We start from the raw sequence: 26,538 nt of genomic DNA, 5'->3' as shown, positions 1-26,538 counted from the left end.
TACAGGTCATCGAATACTTTTAAAAGCATTTTCCACCGTGAATGAGGGGAAATGGAAGAAAACAGGTGGCGACAATTAGTTGCATTTTCCAAATGGACAGAATGAGCCTCCGGAGGGTACACGAGGTCAACAGAGTGAGCCCGCGGTGGAACTGGAGGCGTATTTATAGCTGGCTGACCTCAGTCCTGTTGGGCCCTCGCCGCTCCTTATCTTATGCCGCTGGAATTCGCGGGCTCGCAGATCACAGGGGCCCGGGCGCGCCAGGCCTGGCGCTCCCGAATCGATGAGGAAAGCCGCTCTCCCCGGCAGATCTTCCCGGCCGGGGCGCCTCCATCACCCTGCCTGCGCCTCGGCACGCTGGCAAGGAGCCCGGGAAGAGACGCCGGGAGCGGTGGGTGGGCGAGGAACAAATGCAATGTGACTACATTTTTCTTTGTCGCAACTACCACGACCTGGCCATCCCCCACCTTGGTGACTTGGTGCCTTCCCAGCGACCTGCTTATTTCACGCCAGCTGACTGACGTTCACTGCAGTGTGAGTGTCGGCCGGAGGAGGGGTCCACGCGAAGGAGCCCACAAGAGCCGGGCTCTCGGGCCCCGAAGGCCGGAGCGGGCATCCCGGGCGCCGATGGCCGCAGGGCGCCGCAGCCGCGTCCGCACTCCCCTCCGCCCCGTTCCATCGCGTGCGCCCTACCGCGTCTGCGGGCGTGTGGTGAGGGGCCGGCGGGCCCTCTCGGAGGAGAAGACTCCACCCGCCCGCACCACCAGCAGCTCGGCGCCCCCTTGCCGGCGGCAGGCCCTACTCTCCGGCAGCGGGGCGCCGGGCTCCGCGACCCCTTCGGGCGCTTCCGCCGTGCGCTCGGCTCCTTTCGTGTCCAGGGCGGGGCGGGGCGGGGTGGGGCGGGGCCGGCGCCCGGGGTCGGGTGCGCGCGGCGCGGGCGGGCGCCCTCCCAGTGCGCGCGCGCCGTGCAAGGCCCGCGACGCCCGCCCCTCCCCCAGGCCCCCGCACCCGCGCCGCCCCCTCCCCTCCTGGCGAGAGTCGGCGGTGGCGGCTGCAGAGATTGGAATCCGCCTGCCGGGCTTGGCGAAGGAGGAGGGAGGAGGCAGGAGGCAGGAGCGAGGAGGGAGGAGGGCCAAGGGCGGGCAGGAAGGCTAGGGTTCGGCGCGTCCGTCCGCGCGCGGCGAAGATCGCACGGCCCAATCGAGGGGCGACCGGGTCGGGGCCGCTGCACGCCGAGGGCGGAGGCCGAGCCGGGCCCCGCTTCGCCCCGGCGGCTCGCCGCGCCCACCCGCTCCGCGCCGAGGGCTGGAGGATGAGTTCCTTGGAGTCCGGGTGAGTTGGGAGTGCGCGTGCGGGCCGGTAGGGGTTGGCCGCCGCGGGGAGGCCGGCGGGGCTCCGGCGAAGCTGCGGAGGCAGCAGGGCGCGCAGAGGCCGGAGCCAGGGGCTGCCCGGCCCGGCCCCGCCAGCTCCGCAGGCCTCGGCGCGCGCTGGGCCGTGACCGCCCTGCCAGAGACCCACAGCACCCCGCGCCGCGTACCCCCGCCGGCCCCTCTTTTGTCTCCCACCCGCGGGTTGCAGGCCGAGTTTGGGGAAGCGAAGTGGGCGAAAGCCGCTCCTGGGACGCTTCTGGAATCCTTAAATGGGAAAGGCGCTCCTCTCCCCGCCCCGGAGCTGCGAGGCTGATATTCGTGATTTGGCTCCCGACGCTATGGGGAGGAACAGGGGAGAACAAAGTGAGTTTCGGGCGAGGGTCGAGCGAGAGGAGCAGCCAGCCCGCCCCCAAGTCGCCGCGGGAAGGGGCCCGGGCCCCCGAGCTCTCGGAGCTGCTTCACCTGTTGTCCTGCGCGGCCTCCGCTCCGTGGCCTGGTGATTCCGCACTTCAGTTTTGGAAAACTTTCTGCTGGATTGCCTGGACCCTTTTTTCTCTTTCCAGACTCCTAGTGGAAAGATTTGGCAAGGAAAAAAAAAAAAATGAGCTTGCGTCAAGGAAGAAAAATAATGTGCTGTGTGTTAGGGTCCGGCGTCTGAGCGTGGTACACTTTCATGCTCTCATATGTTTTAATTTGGTCGAACTGCTGTAGGTTTTCTCTTTTAAGCGGTTAACAAACTGTTCAGAGTACATACTATGAACTTGGCACCTGTGTTGCGTCATTTAATCCTTATTAACGATTCTGGTTTATTGTATTCCTCATTATTTTAGAGGAAGAAACCGAGACGCAAAGAGGTTAACTTGTCTAGGGGACCTGGGATTTGAACCCAGGAACATCGCATTCTGGCAAACGAATTAGGAAAAAAAAAACTGTTTGCAAACACTTCTACGTTTAGGAACATTTTTCAGTTACTCTTACTTGAAATTATCGTTATTTTGTTGCTTGAGTTGAAACTATTGTATTTACTTGTGAGAGGAGTTAAGCTTTGAATTAGAGTGTAACTTAATGCGTCTCATTGTTTTCAGTTGTTGAAATAAAGAATGTGAATCAGACTTATTTAGATTTTTAAATTTGAAGCTAAAATATGGGCAATTCTCTGATCCAGGAATGGGGGGAGTGTATGAAAGGCCGATTGAAATGTAGAATGCGTTTTTAGTAGAACCAGTCTCGGTTCTTGTTTAATTTTTCCTCCATTTTCCATGGAGCCCAGTTTAAACTTCTACTTTCTTCACTTCTCCCCACCGTTTACAGAAGAGTTTGAGGCACCTAGCGGGAGCTCCTTCACTAAATTCCTTCTGTTACTGGCTTCTTAACCTTCCGTCAAAGAGGGATATATATATATATTTTTTGTCTTTCTTATTAACACCTTGGGTTTTTTTTTTTTTCCTTCTAACTTTCCTACTTAGTGGAGTGTGAGTTATTTTCTCTGTCGTATTTGGGTTCTTTAAAGTACAAATGTTCTTAAGATTTCTTCAATTTACAAAAACCTTAAGTCTGCTACTCCTTCAAGCTGTCTTGTTGCTACTTTTCCTTTTCAAATCTTACTAACATTTTAAAAAGCTTATTCGTAATAAAAGTAACACATGGTTGTTAAAGAACTGAGAACTAGCGCAACATTGAAATTAAAATTTAATCGTTCACAATCCATCTCTAGAGATTGCCAAGAGTAGTCTACTTTTCCTGACTTTGCCTGGTTGGTGGCTAGCCACTCATTTCTTAACCCCTTGTTATCTGGATTTCACCTTCACAAGGAACCTAATCAACACATTAACCAGCTTTTTCTAAGTCCTCTGCTTGAGCTTTCTGTAACATTTAACATCGACTTCACATTTTTCAGATGCCTTTCCTTGGCTTTCATTCATCTATACATTTCATTTAACAAATACGCGCTGTATTCTAACACAGGGTGCAAGGCAGTAAGATAAACAGATCCTTCCCTCATGGAGCTTAAAGTCTAGTGGGGAAATACATATTGAAAAATAAAGTCTCTAGTTAAATATAATTGTGATTTTAATTAAGGTGCAGAATATTATAAGAACTTCAAATGGAGACCTGACCTGGTGCTTGTGGTGGTGGGAGAATCTGGGAAAGATTCCTTAAAAATGCTTTGTTGGAACCCAGGCAGATTGTGAAGGATGAGCAAGAGTTAACTATTAACTAGATGAAGGGGGGCCTTCTGTGACATTATACTGACTTTGTTCCTCTCCGCCACTTTTCTGCCTAATCTGTTCCTCCTTTCCTCTTTAATATGCGTTCTCCAAGTTTCACTTTTTAGATCACTTTTCTCTATGTCTCTAGTCCCTTAGAATGATTGTTCAGACCTTTCTGTTGGAATAATTCTGAATTCTTTGTTCTTTATTTGTCTTCTGAATCTGGTTTTTTTTTTTTTTTTTTTTTTTTTTTTTTTGCAGTTGCTTTATGCATATCTGTACCTGATTGTTCTGAGCTTCTTTTCCTTAACTTGCTTCTTTGGTGTTCTTTATTTCTGTTGATGTCATACCAAACCCAAACCTTTTCCCATTTCATTATATCTTGTCTGTAGCCAACATCTGTTGATTCTGCTTTATGATATTATAACTCTTCTGCTCTCTATTCTTGCTAACTGTGGGACAGTTCTGAATTCATATTGGTGTCAAGGTAGTAGTCAAATCATAAAATGAGTTGGGCAACTTTCTTTCGTTTTCTCTTTTTCAGGATAATTTTAGACTGGGATTATCTGTTCCTTGAATGTTTAGAAGACCTCACCTATATGACCATTTAGGCCTAGATCTTTTTTTCTGGAGAGGACTTTGAATAACACTTCAATTTCTTTAATAGCTGTTGGTTTGTGTTGATTTTCTGTTTCTCCTATGAATTTTAATGTTTCACTTTTTTTCAGGAATTTATTTATTTTCAAATCTAGTGTTATTTGGCTTTCACATAGTTCTCCTCCCACCACCCTGCGACTCCACCCCCACCCCCACCCCCTAACTCTGAATCAAGTTCTCATCCCACCTGGACTAATGTTACGATTTTCTTGCCTTCACTTTTCTCCTTTGTCTAATCTTATGCATTTCTGCCTAAATTAATCTGTAAGCCCAGTTCTTACCACTTTGCCACTCAGAAGTTTCCAAGGTCTTCCATTAAACGAAATATTTTTTATGGTATTTGCTTGGTTTACCTGTTTTTTTTTTTTTTTTTTTTAAAAACAATCCTCCCTCCCTCAAGACGGAGTCTTGCACTGTCGCCTGGGCTGGAGTGCAATGGCGCGATCTCAGCTCACTGCAACCTCTGCCTCCTGAGATCAAGGGATTCTCCTGCCTCAGCCTTCCAGGTAGCTGGGACCACGCCTGGCTAATTTTTGTATTTTTGGTAGAGGTGGGGTTTTGCCATGTTGTTCAGGCTGGTCTTAAACTCCTGACCTCAGTTGATCCGCTTGCCTCAGCCTCCCAAAGTGCTAGGATTACACAGGTGAGGCACCATGCCTGAGCTTTATAACAATTTTTATACAAATATTTTTTTTGTCTAGCCTAGCAGTAGCTGTTGAACTGTCCTGATCTGACTGTTGGATCTTAGGAACAGCGAACCGTGGAGAGAAAGGAGAATGGGTTTCCTGTCACACTAAATTTTGAAATAGGAACCATTTCTTTCCCTTTTCTACTTTCCCACCTTTTACTAGTTTTTAGGCTTTAGGATGTCTTTTTAACATCACAAGGTTCATATTGACCAGGTTGGACCAACTTTTTAACACAGGATTAAATGTTGAGTTGCATTGAGTTATGTCCATTGTAAGATACACTGTAATTTTACAGACCACTTAAAATATGCTTCTAGTTGTAAGAAGCCATTGATTGTAAGGTGCACTCCAATTCCAGAGATGCTAAAATATGAAAAATGGATGCATCTTAGAATTGATGAATAGGGTTTCTCTCCCTAATCAAAGCTCTTGGATGTGCCTGGAAATGCCCAGTAGTGTTTTTTGAGAAGAACACTAGTTAGGCGCATAGGGAGATCAGATGATCAGTAGACTCTGTCTCAGAGTAGGCCCTGTGGTCCCTAAGCCAGTTCATATGGGCAGTTTAATATGTAACTAATGAGTAGACATTGAATAGATGAGTAAATTATCTTCGAGTATCTTTTATTTACGCTGTTGTTGTAGACTTTGTTGTTCTTTTATAGTTTTATATTTCTGATGAGCCTTCCTTATGGCACAGATTTGTTATACCGCTAAAATCTGGAACAGTGGAGCTTGGCTCTTGATCCAGCTGTTTATAGTTGGTTGTTGACTTATGAAGGAGGACAGGAGTATGCTAAGATATAGGGATAATATATTATAATCACTTTTGCAGTTAGGGAGATTAGTTACATGTTGGAAAATCATTTTGAAGAGAGGAAGACTGAAGATGTTCAAACTTGTGGGAAGGTCTTTCTGGCCTGGCCCAGATTAAACCTATTTATGCCTAGTGTTCCATTGTTGGAACGCTAAGCATGTGGGAGTTCTATTTATATCCTGCTCAAGGTCATCACCAAGGTCCGATTGCAAAAATTCAAAAAATTGCAACCTCAGGCATAAATGGGTTAAGATGGTGGCAGATAATTAGGGCCTGGAATGGACAGGAGGTGGTAACTAGCTATGGATGAGAGAAGGAATGGGATTGGCAAGAACAACTCCTGGATTTCTAGCTTGGAAAGCAGGGTAGATGTGGGTGACTGATATGAAAAATGGAGGGAGAGCTGGTTTGTGGAAGAAAATAGTATTGGTTGGATCACATGGAGTTTGAGGTATCTGAAACAGCCAAGTAGGGATTTCCACTTGGCAGTTGTCTATATGGGTCTGGGGTTTGACAGAGGTTTGCGCTGGAGGTAGGCATTTGGGAGTCATTGCTGTATAGATTTTAGATTTTATATTCCGACAGTGGGAATTGGGTGGCTCTCTCAAGTGACTCTTGCTTACAAGTGACAACCCTAACTCAGGTTAGCTTAAAGGAGGGAAAAGCTTCTCCCGACTAACCCCCATGATTTTGAAAGGTCGAGAAATAGACATGGCTAGACCTAAGTGCTCAAATGATATAATTAATTGAGGTTGTCTTCTCTGTTCTTCACTTTTGTGGTCTCATTTCAGGCAGGTGCATTTATCGGGCAGAGGAAGACATAGGTTATAGATTATAGAATTATAGATTGTAGGTTATAGACCTCGTATCAGGAGCTCCTTGTATGGTCTAGCGAAGAACCTAAAACAGCCTTGAGAATTTTTTTTTTTTTTTCTTTTTGAGACGGAGTCTTGCTCTGTTGCCCAGTGGAGTGCAGTGGTGTGATCTGGGCTCACTGCAACCTCTGCCTCTTGGGTTCAAGTTATTCTCCTGGCTCAGCCTCCTGAGTAGCTGGGATTACAGGTGCCTGCCACCACGCCTGGCTCCTTTTTGTATTTTTAGTAGAGACGGGGTTTTGCCACGTGGGCCAGGCTGGTCTCAACTCCTGACCTTAGGCGATCCACCTGCCTCGACCTCCCAAAGTGCTGAGATTACAGGCGTGAGCCACTGCACCTGGCCAGCCTTGAAAAATTTCAACTTAAGGCCTGGGTAGAGAAGATAGACATTAAATAATTATCTAGTTGTAGTTATGTTAAGATCTACAAAAAGGAAGTCCAGGGAATGTTAAAAGACTGATAAGGGAAGCTGGGCTGTCTGGGATGCGGGTACTTTGGAAGGCTTTCCTGAGAAGGTAGCCTGCAGAGTGAGACCTTAGGCAAGGAAGGACAAGGAGATTGTTTTTGGAAGTATTCAGTAGTATTTATTTATTTATTTGAGATGGAGTCTTGCTCTGTCGCCCAGGCCGGAGTGCAGTGGCACAATCTTGGCTTACTGCAACCTCCGCCTCCCGGGTTAAGCGATTCTCATGCCTCAGCCTCCCAAGTAGTTGGGATCACAAGCGTGTGCCACCAAGCCTGGCTAATTTTTGTATTTTTAGTAGAGACGGGGTTTCACCCTGTTGGTCAGGCTGATTTCGAACTCCTGACCTTGTGATCCGCCCACCTCGGCCTCTCAAAGTGCTGAGATTACAGGTGTGAGCCACTGCACCTGGCCAGAAGTATTCAGTAAAGCGAGCAGTTTTTGTAGCTTTTAAAAAATTATAAAGGCAATACATTTATTGTGGTTAATTTGGGAAATATAAAAAGCTATAAAGAAGCAGCAGAATGATTAAGTTTCAACTTCTAATTTTTTATAAATAATGTCTGATACTGGTTTTACTACTGAGTACCTGTGCAATCATGGATGCCACACTAACCCAATCTGGATATTCGTTCTTTATCTTAAAAAGTAAAAGGAACAATGTGAACTTTAAGATAACCTTTCTGCTTAAAAAAAAAAAAAGAAAGAAAATCTCATGACTTGCAGCACAGTTAGCTGCTGAAATTGAAGGTCGTATAATGCTTTTGGTCCTAATGACATCACTGGACTTCTGACGTTTGGCTGAAAAATCATGCCAGCCTTGGCAGTCCTTGCAAGTACCAAAGGGAATATGGCTTATGGCTTATGCCTGCGGTGCCCTTCCTGTATCCTGCTTTCTTACCTACTTTTTTGAGCATTAATTTTTTTTTTTCTTTAGCCTTTGGGTAAAGTATCAAAATGTTGAGAAGATAGACTCTCAATTTCGAAGGTGAGAAATCTGTAGGAGACTTGGATAGTTTCGATACTGTTTTATGTATATTAAGATTTGTAGGTAGTTTTTGTGTTAGTAATTAAAACGCCTTGTAGTGTATTTCAAGAGTATAGGGTCTTGAGTGTTTTAAATTTCTATGTAAGAATATTTTAGATTCCTGGCTAAAAGAAGCGCTTGTTAGAAAATGTTAAAGTAAAGGCTGTTAAATTTTGGTGAGGCTCTTAATGTCTGCATTTTTCAAGAAGTCATTTAAAAATGTCATGAACTAAAAATATTTCAGTGGTAACTGTTCAGAAGTATCTTAAATGTACACCAAATCAATGAAATACAATCACTGGGTGACAGATTATTCTTTCTTCATTTTATAATCTTTCACATAATAAAAATGTGGGGGAAAATTGCATGTTGAATTTGTAGGTGTGTAGCTTAGCAAAAACTATTAATCTTTCTGAAATACTACTCTGGTCATCATCCCTATTTGTTAAATATTTTTCCCTGTTTTCTTATTTGCTTACAATAGAAAATCCAAAATATCTCAGACTGGTCTCCTGCTCTGGCCAAGTCAGCCTTTTCTGCTTTGTTTACTTTCCTACTATTTTATCAGCCTAAGTCACCTAAATGTCAGATTCAGGTTTGGGTTCAGAATCCTTAGACCTATACTGTCTACTGCAATAGATAGCCACTACCACATGTGGCTGTTGAAGACTTGAATTGTGGCTAGCTTAAGTGTGAATTACGTACTAGATTTTGAAGATAGTACCAAAAAATGTAAAATATCTCATTTTGCTTTTTAAATATTGGTTATATAGTGAGATGATACTGTTAGGGATACACTGGATTAAAGAAATATATTAAAACTGATTTTGGCTGGGCATAGTGGCTCACGCCTGTAATCTCGGCACTGTGGGAGGATCGCTTGAGCCCAGCAGCTTGAGACCAGCTCGGGCAACGTGGTGAGACTTTGTCTCGATTAAAAAAACAAAACTGATTTCACCTGATTCTTTTTACTTTTTTAATGTGGCAACTAGAAAGTTTAAAATGACATTTCATATCGGACAGTACTGCCTTTGACTTTCCTTTCCCTGGTTCTTTGCCCATCAGAATGCTTTAAAATCTAGTATAAATCCTTGGCCAGATGGGGTGGCTCATGCCTGTAATCCTAACACTTTGGGAGGCTGAGGCAGGAGGATCATGAGGTCAGGAGCTCTAGACCAGCCTGACCAACATGGTGAAACCCTGTCTCTACTAAAAATACAAAAATTAGCCGGGTGTGGTGGTGCTCACCTGTAATCCCAGCTTCTCAGGAGGCTGAGGCAGGAGAATCGCTTGAACCTAACTGTTTGTTGTGCAAACAGCTCACTGCAGCCTCCAACTCCTGGGCTCAAGCAATCCTCCCATCTCAGCCTCCTGAATAGCTGGGACCACAGGTGCATGCCACCATGCCCAGCTAATTAAAAAAAATTTTTGTGTGTGTGGAGGTAGGGTCTCACCATGATGCCTAGGCTGGTCTTGAACTCCTGGGCTAAAGTGATCCTCCCAAAGTGCTGACATTACAGGTGTGAGCCATTGTGCCCAGCCTCTATCTTCTCATTCTTTATAGTAGTTAAGCAGTTATTCCATTTTCTGGTTATACCTTAATTTTATTTACCAGTTTCCTATTGAATAATTAGATTATTTCCATTTTTTTCTTTTGCATTACAAATACTGCTGTGGTGTTTGTACATATCCTTTGAGACTGTTTTTATTTCATGAAATGAAGTCTTAGAAATGAATTTACTGGCCGGGCGCGGTGGCTCAAGCCTGTAATCCCAACACTTTGGGAGGCCGAGATGGGCGGATCATGAGGTCAGGAGATTGAGACCATCTTGGCTAACATGGTGAAACCCCATCTCTACTAAAAAAAAAATACAAAAAACTAGCCGAGCGAGGTGGCGGGCGCCTGTAGTCCCACCTACTCCGGAGGCTGAGGCAGGAGAATGGCATAAACCCGGGAGGCAGAGCTTGCAGTGAGCTGAGATCTGGCCACTGCAGTCCAGCCTGGGCGGCAGAGTGAGACTCCGTCTAAAAAAAAAAAAAAAAGAAGAATGCATTTACTATTAGAGAAGCCATGCAGATTTGATGGAAAGTGCCAGGCCACCCCACAAAATCTTCATAACCATTCATATTCCAGCCAACAGTATTTGAGTATGTTCTCTCCTCCCAACGTAATTATATCAGTCTGTGTGTGTATATATATATATATATATATATATACACACACACACACACACACATTTTTTTTGTTGTTGTTTTTGGGAGACCGCGTCTTGCTCTGCTGCCAGACTGGAGTGCAGTGGTGCCATCTTGGTTCACTGCAGCCTCTGCCTCCCGGGTTCAAGTGATTCTCCTGCCTCAGCCTCCCGAGTAGCTTGGACAACAGGTGCATGCCACCATGCCCAGCTAATTTTTATATTTTTAGTAGAGACAGGGTTTCACCATGTTGACCAGGATGGTCTCGATCTCCTGACCTCGTGATCCACCTGCCTCGGCCTCCCAAAGTGCTGGGATTACAGGCGTGAGCCACTGCCCCCAGCCATATCAGTCTATTTTTATCTTTGCCAGTTTGCCAGCTGAAAAAACATTCATGATGTAAGGTTTCTTTGCTGTTGTATGAATAATAAAAAACAGCAAATTTAAATTTCATTTGTCTTATACTCTCAACTTGTTATAAGCTCCTTGGTCTCATTTTTGTGGTAAAATATTTTCTATTGCCAACAGTACACATGCATGCTTTGTACAAAATAAATGTTCAGATATTTGTATCTGTCCATGGCAGAGGCATCCAGAATATGCTACTACAACGTAAAAATTATTTGGGAATGTGGTGGCTCATGCTTGTAATCCCAGCACTTTGGGTGGCGGAGGCAGGAGGATCACTTGAGCCCAGAAGCTCGAGACCAGCCTGGGCAACATGTTGAGACCCTGTCTCTACAAACATTTAAAAATTAGTGAGATGTGGTATGCACCTGTAATCCCAGCAACTCAGGAAGCTGAAGTGGGGGGATCTCTTGAGCCCAGGAGTTGGAGACTGTAATGAGCCGTGATCTTACACTGCGCTCCAGCCTGAGTGACAGAGCAAGACCCTGTCTCAGACAAATAAAACATGTATTTTAATATGAAGACATTTGAGAATAGCTCTTTTTCCCCCTGAACTCCCTTGTCTGCCTAAAACTAGATCCTCCCCAAAGAACTCAATTGTCATAACCTCCAGTTGTCATAAATCCCTTCCTTGGGAGTTTTGCAAGCAGTGAAGATTGAATCTTGTCACTGGAGAGAATTTGGCACCTCACCTAAACATTGTTACAAACTATCCTATCTCCAGCTGTTCTCCTAAGGGTCTGTTTGTCTGTCCTACACGTTACTTGTTTTCCTGCAAGAGCCCATTGTTCTTTTCCAGTTTCCCTAGTGATACACATGCCCCAAATTCAGACAGCCCCTTTGGGTCACATTTTTCTGTGAATTCTTCTACATAGGTGAATCAAATCTGTCATTTCTCTTGTAGATGTGTTTTTTGTCTGTTTAATTTATCAGACCGCAATTACTAAACTTAACAGGGTGTAGGAAGTTTTCCCTAACAATGGTCAAATTGATGTTTTTCTGGCTGTAAGGGCAAGGGATAATAATAAGGTAAGGTTTTTCTAAAAATAAATGTAAGTATCTTAAATATATGCAAAGTTTCTTTACATTAAAAAAAATCTTATCCAAAATGAGACATTTGTTAAATGAAGTAGATTATACCATTAAAGATGTGCACCTCACCCTCCTGTGTTTGTTCCTATGGTAGTAACATTGATTGTTAATGGATGGCATAGTAACTTCAATTGTGTTCACAAGCCTTTTTTCTTAAAGTTAGGCACTCTTCCCTGTTTTTTCTTAGCATTTTATCAGTTTGCATAAAAGAGTAAATGGTTTGTAACAGGTTTCTCTGGTCACATCACTGAGGAGAGACAACAAAAGAAGTCATTCAACTGAGGTTAAATCTTTACACAAAGAAGGCATTAATGTCTTAAAAGAATAAAGAAATCCTGATATGGTTATTGTGACTTTCCATTTTTCTGGTTATGAAATAACTAAAAAGGTTAACTAAATGTTGGCTTATTTCTAGGTTTAGTTATGCATCAGTGTGTTTATTGCTTTCTGTGCCTTACTGCACTCTGCTTATTGGGTTTGTGACCTTGAGCCAAAGTTGTTAATTGCTCCTTTTCTCATATGTAAAATGAGGATGGTAATGGTCCTCTCTCTCAGGGTTACTGTGAGGACTAAATGAATGATAATTGCAGTTCAGTGCTTAATACTGTGCTTGCCACATAGTAGCTTAATGAATGTTAGTGAAGAATATTTCTGAGAGAGAAATAAGCTGGACATTTCATCTTAAAATGGCTTCACATATAGGGTGCTTGAAAATTAAATCTGATCTTGATACTTTCTAAAAGTATGTGTTATTTTAGCTTCCGTATTAATATTCACATTTGAATTTGCAAAATACTTCTGTGTATTATCAGTACTGGCAAATTGATACAGGAAATTTTGTTGCTTTTCCTGCTTTGTACATCAAGAATTGGAGGCTAATGAAGGTTAATTTTCCCACCAAACAAGTTGGTGTAAAAGAGTAAATAGAACTAGAGCTGAACTCTGTAATTCTACCTACTAGGGAGCCTGAGGTGGGAGGATCTCTTGAGGCCAGGAGTTTGAGGCTGAAATGCATTATGAGAATAGTGTGCTATGTGAATAGCAACCACACTTCAGCCTGGACTACATGGCGAGACCCTGTCTCTAAAAAGAGGTAAATAGAATCAGACTTTTCCTCATTCACTCAGAGTGGATGACTAGGACCTCAAAGTTACATATAAAGTAAAGTCAAAGACTCCACATACTAAAGAAAGCCCTAGGCTTTAGTGACCAGAATCCTTTCCAGGGCTTATTAAGAGGTGGCAGAATTAGGTCACAAGTTGGGGGGAGAAGGAATTGTGCCAGAGTAGTCACTGCAGCGATTAGTGCCTAGCGGGGAGCACTGTAGTTTTTGTTTCCTTCCCTTGGGGTGTCCTTCCCTTAGAAGCTTAATGTGGAGAGGTCTAGTAGAACCATTCCTGGAGGTTAAGAATACTAGCAGAAGATGGAATGGAACATCTGAGTACCTAGGCAATATTGTGCAGCAGGCTGGTTTTTCTGTACCTATTTGAGCAAAGGATAAGGAAAATTAGAAATCTCAGTTTGGATCGAGGGGTGGCAGTGACCTTCTTTTAGTTCAGGTGGGTAATGCAAATGTAACCAGGCACCAGCCTTCTTGCCAGGCAGGCTGTGCTAGACAGGAAAGCAAAAGCAGTTGGAAGAGGGTGAACTGAGGCTGGGTGAGGTGACGCAGACCTATAATCTCAGTACTTTGGGAGGCCGAGGTGGTAGGATCACTTGAGCTCAGGAGTTCGAGAACAGCCTGGGCAACATAGTGACACCATGTCTGCGCAAATAAATGAGCCAGGCCAGGTGTGGTGGCACATGCCTTTAATCCTACCACTTTGGGAGGCTGAGGTGGGTGGATCACTTGAGCTCAGGAGTTTGAGACCAGACTGGGCAATGTGGTGAAACCCCGTCTCTACAAAAAATATAAAAATTAGCCAGGCGTGGTGGTGGGCGCCTGTGGTCCCAGCTGCTCGGGAGGCTGAGGTGGCAGATTGGCTTGAGCCCAGGAGGTTGAGGCTATAGTGAGCTGAGATCATGCCACGGCACTTCAGCCTGGGTGACAGAGTGAGGCCTTGTCTCATATTTCCAGCTTCTTGGGTGACTGAGGCAGGAGGACTGCCTGAGCCCAGAAGGTTGAGGCTGCAGTGAGCTGTGATCATATCACTGCACTTCAGTCTGCCAGAGAGAGTAAGACCCTATCTCAAAACCGAACAAAACAATACAACAAATGGAGGGTGAGCTGGAGCAGATCTTTACGTGGGCTGACAGCCTCTAGTCTCCTTTGTCATGAAAGAACTCCACTTGTCCCCAGAAGAAAAGCTATCTGTTGTCTGCTTGTGATACAGACAGTGTAGTCAGTATTAGTCAGGGAAGTGGCAACTGAGATAGCTACTCTAGTCTCCCTCCTTCCTCCCCTAATCGATCAGACCACATCCCTTCCTTCAGGCTAGCTCTCTTGGACTGTGCACCCAATCTGAATTTGAAGAGAAAGGAGGTGATTTTAAGACCGAAGGTTAAAGTTTTAAACTGCAGTAAATTGGACTGCACTTTTTAATAACCGAAAGCTATGGGAGCTTTTCAAGATCTCTATAATAAATGGAAAAGGGAGATTTGACCAAGCACAATTAGGAATAGGGATAGAGAAACAATTGTTTCTTGTGTTTGTACCAATTTCAGACTCTTTGTTAAGAGTCTTAAGTTCCCATTATCTTAAGTTCCCATTAAGTTCCCATTAAGGCCTTTGGACACATTAAGTTCCCACCTTAAGTTCCCATTAAGGCCTTTGGACACCAAATCCCATTCTCTTTTTCTCTGTATGAGGCTGTCACAGTACTATAGATGACCATTTGATCTTCTCAGTGGCCTGTTTCCAAATGCATTCTGATTCTCAGTACTATTTTAGCATTAAGTGTATCATTTAATTTTATCTCAGATTTTTAAGCTGTTTATGATAACCCTTTTAATTGGAACATTAACTCAAATATCTAATTCCCTTTTATGGAATTGTTCGAGTTTATCAAACCTTGGAAGCATTAAATAACATAAAAAGCACTCAAAAGGAAACTCTAGTTCAATATTTTATTTTTACTTAGTGTATGAGATTTTGAGTTTTAGGAAGTTTTAAATTAATGTTCAGCCATTATTCACATATAAAAGGTAAATGGGTTTTAGTTTAAGGAATATTGAGCAATAAAATACAAGATTCAGATGGATTAAATGGCATCTGACATATTTCCTTACTCTGAATCCATTTAACCTTTACAAGTATTCTGTGATATAGTTACTGTTATCAGTTCCCTTTTACATGAGGAAACTAAGGCTGCAAAGGTTAAGTAACTTGTCAAGGGTTGCATAGTTCATAAGTGGCAGAGCTGGGATTCAAACCCAGGCAGTCTGATTTTAGAGTCCATGCTCTTAACTGGATTAAATATATATCCATTTTATTTGGTGCTTTGTACAGATGGCATCATGCATTGTGCACTGCAGCTTGCCTTTTTCACCTAACATTTTCTGTATTTTCTCCCACTGCTCTCCAACTCCTGAAACCTTCCATCATCTCTCTTTTTCTATTTACCTTCTTGTTCTTAAGGAATCTTAACTGCATAATTATATTGTCAAATGGAGGAGGAGAATTTTTTTTTTTTTTGAGACGGAGTCTCGCTCTGTCACCCAGGCTGGAGTGCAGTGGCCGGATCTCAGCTCACTGCAAGCTCCGCCTCCCGGGTTCACGCCATTCTCCTGCCTCAGCCTCCCGAGTAGCTGGGACTACAGGCGCCTGCCACCTCGCCTGGCTAAGTTTTTGTATTTTTAGTAGAGACGGGGTTTCACTGTGTTACCCAGGATGGTCTCGATCTCCTGACCTCATGATCCGCCCGTCTCGGCCTCCCAAAGTGCTGGGATTACAGGCTTGAGCCACTGCGCCCGGCCAGGAGGAGAATTTTAAGATGAGGATGTGTACTAGGCACAGAGTTGACTTTTAACAATTAACCTCTCTTTTAATATTTAAAATGTGGTAGAGATTTTCCACATTTAAATTTTCCACAGTTAATCTTTTGAGATTGGTTGATTGATTGATTGATTGAGGCAGGGTCTCGCTCATTCTGTTCCCCAGGCTGAAGTGCAGAGGTGTGAACATTGCTCATTGTAGCCTCGGCTACCTGGACTCAAGCTTAGATCATCCCGCCTTAACCTCCCAAAGTACTGGGATTACAGCTGTGAGCTACTGTGCCTGGCTCCCATGTATACTTTTTTTTTTTTTTTTTTTTTTTTTTGAGACGGAGTCTGGCTCTGTCGCCCAGGCTGGAGTGCAGTGGCTGGATCTCAGCTCACTGCAAGCTCCGCCTCCCGGGTTTACGCCATTCTCCTGCCTCAGCCTCCGGAGTAGGTGGGACTACAGGCGCCCGCCGCCTCGCCCGGCTAGCTTTTGTATTTTTTTAGTAGAGACGGGGTTTCATCGTGTTAGCCAGGATGGTCTCGATCTCCTGACCTCGTGATCCGCCTGTGTCGGCCTCCCAAAGTGCTGGGATTACAGACTTGAGCCACCGCGCCCGGCCTTATACTTTTTTACTTTACTGATTTTTTTTTCTTTGCATCTTAAACAGTATTAAAAGGCCAGTGGCATATAGTTGTTTAAAAAATACTTGTCCAAAATTCTTCCCACATACCTTTTTTAAAAATGAGGTTTTTTTTTCCTCTTCTCATTTCTGAGATGTATACATGTTTAATTGGTGATGGTCAGAGATCTTTTTTTTTTTTTTTTGAGACGGAGACTCGCTCTGTCGCCCAGGCTGGAGTGCAGTGGCGCGATCTCGGCTCACTGTAAGCTCCGCCTTCCGGGTTCACGCCATTCTCCTGCCTCAGCCTCCGTAGTAACTGGGACTACAGGCGCCCGCCACCACGCCCGGCTAAGTTTTTGTAGTTTTAGTAGAGACGGAGTTTCACTGTGTTAGCCAGGTTGGTCTTGATCTCCTGACCTCATGATCTGCCTGCTTTGGCCTCCCAAAGTGCTGGGATTACAGGTGTGAGCCACTGTGCCCAGCCAGAGATAGATCTTTTTTCACAGCTTTACCATGAGTATTACTCTTAAAATAATTGAACTTGGGTAGATGCTTGTATAACATAATTATTTGTGTCATTTCATAGAATAAATTTAAAACCTACCCTGTGAGAGAACAAGAAGAAAAGGAGATGCCAAATACTGCAACGTCAGTTGAAAATGAAAGTGAATAAGTCCATCTGTGGGGCAGTTTTTGGAGTTCAATAGATTGAGAAATGAAATCTGATTTTTACCTGTTAATGCTACTGAATAATAATATGGAATATTATTAAATTGCTTTTGTTCTCTTAACAGTCATTTAAATGTAATTGGTTATGGCATCATTACTGTATGTATCTTTCTAAGATTTTCTTTCCATTTACAAAAATATATATCCATTTTATTTGGTGCTTTGTACAGATGGCATCATGCATTGTGCACTGCAGCTTGCCTTTTTCACCTAACATTTTCTATATTTTCTCCCACTGCTCTCCAACTCCTGAAACCTTCCATCATCTCTCTTTTTCTATTTACCTTCTTGTTCTTAAGGAATCTTAAATATTTTGAGCAGCCTCTGTTCCCCTTCTTAGACTAGTGTTTTTTAATGGGTAAAATATGTACGACTTACGAAGGAGAACAATTATTTTGAAATATAGCTGTTAACATTTTTAGATACAGTAGACATCTAAAAATCATCCCCCCTTTTTTTTTTTGAGATGGAGTCTCGATCTGTCGCCCAGGCTGGAGTGCAATGGCTGGATCTCAGCTCACTGCAAGCTCCACCTCCCGGGTTTGCGCCATTCTCCTGCCTCAGCCTCCCGAGTAGCTGGGACTACAGGCGCCCGCCACCTTGCCCGGCTAGTTTTTTGTATTTTTTTTTTTAGTAGAGACGGGGTTTCACCGTGTTAGCCAGGATGGTCTGGATCTCCTGACCTCGTGATCCGCCCGTCTCGGCCTCCCAAAGTGCTGGGATTACAGGCTTGAGCCACAGCGCCCGGCCAATCATCCCATTTTTTAAAAGTTTCTTTTCAAAACAAGTCTTTTTTCCCCTCCTGATTGCAAAAATAATGCTAACAGAACAAATTGAAACACAGAGAAGTCCTGAGAAAAAAGTAAAAACCCCCATATTTATACTACTCAAAGATAACATATATAAACATTTTGGTATATATACTGTTAAGTTCAAAGAAATCCTACTACTTAATGTTTCTACTGTAGCTTAAGAATTTGTACAAATAAGGTGGGTAAAGCTAAGTTCATCCTGAGTGTCTGAACCTGGAATATAAGGAATTTGAAATTTGTAGGGGTGGGGATATCTAAATAGAAATAGAAAATTCTGAAAATTTGGCTGTCTTATTCTAGTTACCTGTTTTTTTGTTTTTGTTTGTTTTTCTGAATGTTCTTTTCCTTCTCAGCTTTTGCCACTTTTAAGGTTTTTTTTTTAAATCAGGATGTTTCACATTTGATATGTTCTTCTGTAATAATAGACTAAAATATAATAAGATGTAGAGAAACAGAACCTAAACTGAGGGAGGTTAAAAACCAGATGAAGGCCAGGTGCGGTGGCTCACGCCTGTAATCCCAGCACTTTGGGAGGCTGAGGCAGGTGGATAACCTGAGGTCAGGAGTTTGAGACCAGCCTGGCTAACATATAGTGCAACCCTGTCTCTACTAAAAAAATACAAAAATTAGCTGGACATGGTGGCGGGCACCTGTAATCCCAGCTACTTGGGAAGCTGAGGCAGGAGAATCACTTGAACCTGGGAGGTGGAGGTTGCCGTGAGTCGAGATTGCGCCACTGCACTCCAGCCTGGGCAACAGAGCAAGACTCTGTCTAAAAAAACAAAAAGCAAAAAACCAGATGGAAGTAGAAAATCTAAAACCTCTAGCAGAATGAAGCTAGAAAGAATGGAATCTAAACACTGAAATTATACATCTGTTAGGCAGCTGTGCGTTCTTTATAGGTTCTGTTGTGGAAATAGCTAAAGAAACTTTGATAGACAAATATATCTTAAATAGACTAAGCATATATTCTTATCACTAAGTATGATGCGCACTTTTTTTTTTTTTTTTTTTTTGAGATGGAGTCTTACTCTGTCGCCAGGCTGGAGTGCATTGGTGCGATCTCGGCTCACTGCAACCTCCACCTCTTGGGTTCAAGCAATTCTCCTGCTTCAGCCTCCCGAGTAGCTGGAATTACAGGTGCCTGCCACTATACCCGGCTAATTTTTGTATTTTTAGTAGAGACGGAGTTTCACCATAATGGCCAGACTGGTCTCAAACTCCAGACCTCAGGTGATCCACCCGCTTTGGCCTCCTAAAGTACTGGGATTACAAGTGTGAGCCGCGCCCAGCCTTTAATTAATCTTTAAATGAATTCTCCCCATTTTCTAGGAGTTATTAAAATTCTTTTCTAAAAATAACATAACTTTTTTGGATTAAATTTAGATATCCTATTTGTATCTTCAGCATTGAATCAATGTTTTATTAAATACACATTAAGGGAGCTTCAGTGATACTAAAAGAATGTGGTGCTGTTGTAAATTTGTCATTGCTTTCCTTTTTGCCAGTATTTGAGGATTGTCTTGGACCATGGGCAAGCCTGAATTGTAAGAAGGAATGGAAAAGCGTGGTAACCCATTAACGGGTAAAAAAATTAAAAAAAAAAAAGAAAAATTGTCAGAGACGTACTCTTTAAAGGGCCAGATTTTTTTATAAGACTGTAAAAATAATTGATGATTCTTATTTTACACAAAGATTTTTAGAGGAAAGAAAAAATACGCAAAAGAGAAGATGCTCTTTGGGGCTAGCCATAACCCTGCTAGCAAAGTCAGACAAGGATGGAACAGAAAAAGAGAACAATGTCTATTCTCACTTATCATGTATTTGTAAAATCCCAAGTAAAACACTAGCAAATTGAATCAAACAATATATTGATACTATAGGATAAAGCTAGCCCAAGATTCAAGGGTGATTTGACCTTAGGAAATATATTAGTGTCATTTACACTAAATAAATCTGAGGAGGAAAACAATAGGACCATCTCAGTTAATGGTAAAAAGTATATTAAATGAAATTAAGTAACTCTTTCTGAAAGACTAGTTTTAAGAGAAGAAAGAAACTTCCTCAACCTGATAACGGGTAGTTTTCCACCTGAAGCATGTAGCAAAGCCAACTGGTAAAATATTTCCCATGAAAGGAAGAACAATACTAAGCTTATTTTTAGTGTTCTTGTTAGTGCTGGAGACCCCAGCCAATGGAATAAGAGAAGCTGAAGCGATAAAGTTGTAAATATTTGAAGGGAAGGTCAGAATGCGTACCGTTTATGTTCTTTGCTAAGCATGTAATCTACCTAGAAAAGTCAAGAAAATCGATTGACAAACTGAGAAAACTAATAAATGAGTTCAGTAAGTTGGCTCTACATGTGGTAAACGAAGAAATCCACAGGTTCCTGTACACCAGCAATAGCCGTGTGAGAAGTACTGTCACTGTCTGTTACATCTGATAAGACCTGCCTATTAATCTTTGGTCTGCTTGTCAGTTTCTTTTCCCAGACACGCTTTGAGTCATGAGGAGAGCACTCCAGGAGATGAGACTTTCAGTTTCCTGCTTATCTCAACACGAAAGTCAAATGTTGTGAAGGGCGGACACAAGGCTGATGGTTTCATGACAGCCCCAGAGAGCAAAATGCATTCCCCCTGATGCCCATCTCACCCTGCTATAGAAAGTTTCATTTTCTCAGCATTTCCTGAGAGAATGTATCTCTGAGTTTTCTGGAGACCTGAGGTCTAATCGTTAGTATTCTGCAGAAATACCAAAGAATACACCAAGGAAAACAGAAAGGGCATTCCTCTAAAAAGAGCTAGTTTTTTTTTTTTTTTTTTTTTTAATGTAATAGCTTGCAGTAAACAATGGCAACAATACAGAAAAGTGCTTTCCTGCCTGCTTTCCTTGCTCTCCCTTCTGTGCTGTTTCATTTTCCTTGGTAACCACTGTTGTTACTATATGTAACTTCCTAAGATTTTCTTTCCATTTACAAAAATATATATCCATTTTTTTGGTGCTTTGTACAGATGGCATCATGCATTGTGTATTGCAGCTTGCCTTTTTCACCTAACATTTTCTCTATCACCCGCCTTTTCCTGGGGTTCATTTCCCCACAGCTCTGTCTGGGGTTCATTTCCCCACAGCTCTGTCTGTTCCCTTGGCAGAGTCTTTTCTCCCACTGCTCTCCAACTCCTGAAACCTTCCATCGTCTTTTTCTATTTACCTTCTTGTTCTTAAGGAATCTTAAATATTTTGAGCAGCCTCTGTTCCCCTTCTTAGACTAATGTTTTTAAATGGGTAAAATATGTACGACTTACGAAGGAGAACAATTATTTTGAAATATAGCTGTTAACATTTTTAGATATAGTAATATGTTTGTTCTTTTATTCACTCATTAAATAATCCAGGAGTGAGTTTAACAGCTGCCCTTTTAGATACTGATGAGCATAAATAATGCTTTGAGTTGCCTGCAACAAGTAGTTTGATGAGAATATCTGATTTGTTTTGGTTACAAAGTCGCAGGTATTGCTGATACTACTATGTGTCCTGCCTACGTCTCGTAAGTAAAGAAAAATTCAGAGCTCAGAGGTTAGTGAAAATAAAAATGTAATTTTTTTCACATCTAAGGTTATGAACCTCCTGAATTTTGTGAGGCCATGAGCTCCTGAGTAAGAACCTCTGCAACTGAAACTTCGTTTACACTGGAGGACACCGATTCTTTTTTGCAGTCTGCTCAAGCAGTGGAATTTTCTCTTGCAGACACCCGGGGTTTCCTTGGGCCTGGAGGGGTTATCCTTTACCTGCTTTGCTACTTCCAGATCACTCTCCCTCCCACCTTCCTTAACATCAAATAGAAAACAGGATATTCAATCTCATGATACATCCTTGCAGTTTTCCATGGAACCTTGACTGACTTCCTTCTCATTTAATGAAGATTTTGTCTTATATGGCTCATTTTCCCTAATACTTCTTTATTCTAATTCTTGATGATCTCAACATCCAGGTAGGTGACTCTTCCTCTACCTTCCTGGCCTCTTAATATCTTGACTTCCTGCAAAGTTTCCACCCCACCTCAGCTATCCTGGTCATACCCCCGGTCTGTTATACAATAATAACAAAAAATTATAACCCCCTCCATAATTTCAATTCTACCCTGATCATCAGTTCACACGTGACTGGCTCATGCATTCTAGTGCCAGCAATTCTTTTATCACACTGGGACTTAGAACCCATTTACTCTATTATCTTTGTACCATTCCTCACCATACTCTCTCCTTGTGTCCTTACCCTTCTCTTTATTCAGTTTAATTTCTGTTGTTGGTCATGATTGTTCAGTTGTAAATATTCTCAGTACACTTGCCCTCACTTGCCTCATTGCTTAATTGAGAAACCCTAGTGCTGGTTAAATCCAACTGTGCCTACTCTACACTTTTTAAAAATGTGGTTAAAAAAATGGATATCAACTGGGCATGGTGGCTCATTCCTGTAATCCCAGCACTTTGGGAAGGCCCAGACAGGAGGATTACTTGAACCCAGGAGTTTGAGATCAGAATGGACAACATAGTGAAACCCTGTCTCTGCAAAAAATTAAAAAATTATTTGGGCATGGTGCCATGTGCCTGTAGTTCCAGCTACTTGGGAGGCTAAAGTGGGAGGATCACTTGAGCCTGGTGAGCTTTAGGTTGCAGTGAGCTGTCATTGTACCACTGTACTCCAGTGGGTGACAGAGCCTGATCCGGTCACAAAAGAAAAAAAAAAAGAACATGTGTTTACCCTCTTAACAATTATTAAGTATACGTCACAGTATTACAGTATTGTTAATTATTTTGTGCAACAGATCTCTAGAACTTTTTTTTTGTTCTCTGCAATTACAAGCTTTAAAAATTTTTATTTTTAGGCCAGGTGCAATGGCTCACGCCTGTAATCCCAGCACTTTGGGAGGCTGAGACAGATGGATCACCTGAGGTCGGGAGTTCGAGACCAGCTTGACCAACATGGAGAAACCCCATCTCTACTAAAAATACAAAATTAGCCAGGCGCATGCCTGTAATCTCAGCTACTGGGGATGCCGAGGCAGGAGAATCACTTGAACCCGGGAGGCGGAGGTTGCAGTGAGTGGAGATGGCGCCATTGCACTCCAGTCTGGGCAACGAGCAAAACTCAAAAAAAAAAAAAAAAATTAAAAAAAAATTGACAAATGTACATATTTAGGGGGTACATAACGTTGACATAAATGTATATATGGGGTATGTAGTGATGTTTTGATACATACAATGCACTACAAGCTTGTCTAACTCATGGCCCGTGGGCTACAATGTAGCCCAGGATAGCTTTGAATACAGACCAACACAAATTCCTAAACTTTCTGAAAACATGAGATTTTTTTCCAGTTTTTTTTTGGTAGCTCATCAGCTATCATTAGTGGATTTTTTTTGTTGTTGTTTTATTTAATGTTTTTATTTAAAAAATACATAATTTTTAATAGAAATGGGGTCTCATGTTGTCTGGGCCATTCTCAAACTGCTGAGCTCAAGCAATCTGCTTGGCTTGGCCTCCCTAAGTGCTGGATTACAGGTGTGAGCTGCTGTGCCTGCCCTGTTGTTAGTGTATTTTATGTGTGGTCCAAGACAATTTTTCTTCTTCCAATGTGGCCCAGGGAAGCCAAAAGATGGGACACCCTCACTGATGTACAGTGATCAGATCAGGATAATTAGCATATCCATCATCTCAAACATTTATAATTTCTTTTTGTTCAGAACATTTGATATTCTCCTTCTAGCTATTTGAAACTGTATATTATTGTTCACTATAGCCCCCCAACGGTAGGATGAAGAGTAAAGTACTAGAATTTATTCCTCCTGTCTTGCTGTAATTTTATATCCTTGAACAAATTTCTCCCCGCCCCTCCCTTTCTCTACCCTTCCTATCCTCTGTTTTATGTTTTACTTCTAACTTTTAGTTTCCACATGAGTGAGAACATGTGGTGATTAACTTTCTGTTCCTGGCTCATTTCACTTAATATAATGTCTTCTGGTTCCATCCATATTGCTGCGAATGAGTGGATTTTATTTATGTATTTTCTTTTTTTTTAAAATAGAGATGGGGTTTCATCATGTTGGCCAGGCTAATCTCGAACTCCTGACCTCAAGTGATCCATCCATCTCAGCCTCCCAAAGTGCTTGGATTACAGGCATGAGTCACCATGCACGGCCTGGATTTTATTTTTTATGACTGAGTGGTATTTCACTGTGTATGTATACCATATTTGCTTTATCCATTCATCTGTTCTTAGATGTCTGGTTTGTCTAACTGATACCTAGGCTGTTTGAATAGCAGTAAACATGGGGATGCAGATGTGCCTTCAATAGAATGATTTCCTTTCCTTTGGATAAATTCCTAGTAGCGGAATGCTGGATCATATGGTAATTCTGTTTGTAGTTATTTGAGGAAACTCTATGCTGTCTCTGTTGTGGCTGTACTAGTTTATATTCCCACCAACAAAGTATAAGTGTTCCCTTTTCTCGTGTCCTTGTCAGCACTTGTTACTTTTTAAATTGAATTGTTTATCTTTTTGCCAGTTTGCCCATTTGCCCATTTTTAATTGGATTGTTTATCTTTTTCCTGTTGAGATCTTTGAGTTACTTGTATATTCTGGATATTAACCGTTCTTTTTGATAATAGCCATTCTAACTGGGGTTAGAATTGTGGTTTTGATTTGCATTTCCCTGATGATTAGTGCTGTTGAGCTTTATTTATTTATTTAGACAGAATCTTGCTCTGTTGCCCAGACTGGAATGCTGTGGCTTGATCACTGCCCACTCTAAGCTCAACCTCCTGGGCTTGAGTGATCGTCCTACCTCAGCTTCCTGAGTAACTGGGACTACAGGTGTGTGCCAATGGGCCTAGCTAATTTTTAAGAGTTTTTTGGATAGATTGGGTCTCACTGTGTTGCCCAGGCTTGTCTCAGATTCCTGGCCTTCAGCGATCTTTTGGCCTCAGCCTCCCGAAGTACTGGGATTACAGGTGTGAGCCACCATGCTCTGCCCTCCTTTTTTTTGGTTTTGTGAAACAGACAGGATCTCCTTGTCACCCAGGCTGGAGTGCAGTAGTGCAATCATAACTCATTATAACTTGGAACTCCTGGCCTCAAGGGATCCTCCCACCTTGGCCTCCCAAACGCTGGGATTACAGGCATGAGCCCCTGGTAATAGCACCTGGCCTATTTCATATGTTTTTTGGCCATTTTTCATCTTTTGAAAAATGTCTATTCAGATCATTTGCCCATTTTTTAATTGGATTTGTTTTGCTGTTGAGATGTTTGAGTTACTTGTATATTCTGGATATTAATGCCCTGTTGGATGAGTAGTTTGCAAATATTTTCTCATATTCTGTAGTTCATCTCTTCATGATGTTAATGGGTTCCTTTGCTGTGCAGTAGCTTTTTAGTTTAATTCCATTTGTTTATTTTTGCTTTTGATGCCTGTGTTTTTGAGGTTTTACCCATAAAATATTTTCCCAGACCAGTGTCCTGAAGTGTTTCCCCTATGTGTTCTTATGGTGGTTTTTATCATTTCAAATCTTGCTTTTTTTTTTTTTTTTTTTTTTGAGACGGAGTCTTGCTCTGTCACTCAGGCTGGAGTGCAGTGGCACAATCTCTGCTCACTGCAACCTCCGCTTCCTGGATTCAAGCAATTCTCCTGCCTCAGCCTCCTGGGTAGCTGGTATTACAGGCACGCGCCACTATGCCTGGCTAATTTTTGTATTCTTAGTAGAGACAGGGTTTCACCATGTTGGCCAAGCTGGTCTCGAACTCTTGACCTTGTGATCCGCGCGCCCTGGCCTCCCCAAGTACTGGGATTACAGGCGTGAGCCACTGTGCCCGGCCCTTGCTTCAAATCTTAAACTTAGGTATTTGATTTCTTTTGAGTTGATTTTTGTATAGGGTGAGAGTTGGGAGTCTACTTTTATTCTTCTGCATATGAATATCCATTTTTCCCAGCACCATTTGTTGAAGAGACTGTCCTATTCCCAGTGAGTATTCTTGGCACTTTTGTGAGAAATCTGCTAGCTGTAGATAGGTAGATTAATTTCTGGGTTCTCTGTTCTGTTCCATTAGTGTATGTATCTGTTTTTATGCTGCACCATGCTGTTTTGGTTACTACAGCCTTGTAGTGTATTTTGAGGTGTTGTATTGTGATACCTCCAGCTTTATTCTTTTTGCTCAGGGTCGCTTTGTTTATTCAGGGGCTTTTGTGGTTCTGTACAAATTTTAGGATTTGTTTTTCCATGAAGAATGTCATTGGTATTTTGATAGGGATTGCATTGAATCTGTAGATTGCTTTGTGTTAGTACTTCTGGCACTTTCTTATCTTGCCTGACTGAAACTCTGTACTTCTGAACAACTCCCTATTTCCCTCTCCCCTCAGCTCCTGACAGCTACCATTCTACCATTTTACTTTTTGTCTCTATGAGTTTGATTATTTAAGATACCTCATATAAGTGTAATTATGCAGTACTTGTCGTTTTGTGATTGGCATATTTCATTTAGCATAAAGTCCCCATGGTTCATCCATTTTGTAGCATATGACAGGATTTCTTTTTTTTTTTGAGACGGAGTCTCACTCTGTCACCCAGGCAGGCTGGAGTGCGGTCGTGTGAGCTGGGCTCACT

At 42.4% G+C, this 26,538-nt stretch overlaps 1 protein-coding gene across 8 annotated transcripts in view; it reads left to right on the top strand.

Annotated features, from left to right (window-relative positions):
• The first annotated feature begins 236 nt into the window (after positions 1-236).
• Positions 237-26,538, top strand: part of BMPR1A (bone morphogenetic protein receptor type 1A) — a 167,480-nt gene continuing 141,178 nt past the window's right edge. For 6 of the 8 annotated variants that reach the window (XM_065520765.2, XM_074001646.1, XM_065520766.2 and 3 more), the window contains exon 1: positions 1,135-1,332. The gene's annotated coding sequence lies outside the window, so the exon portion shown is untranslated. Of the gene's footprint in view, positions 535-1,134; positions 1,333-26,538 lie in introns of those variants that run through there. The other 2 variants (XM_065520764.2, XM_065520760.2) reach the window with 2 other exon arrangements.

This window comes from Macaca fascicularis, chromosome 9, assembly GCF_037993035.2.
Source record: "Macaca fascicularis isolate 582-1 chromosome 9, T2T-MFA8v1.1".
Classification (NCBI taxonomy): Eukaryota; Metazoa; Chordata; class Mammalia; order Primates; family Cercopithecidae; genus Macaca; species Macaca fascicularis.
The sequence above is the reverse complement of the archived record's forward strand: the minus strand, read 5'-3'. Positions and strand labels throughout refer to the sequence as shown.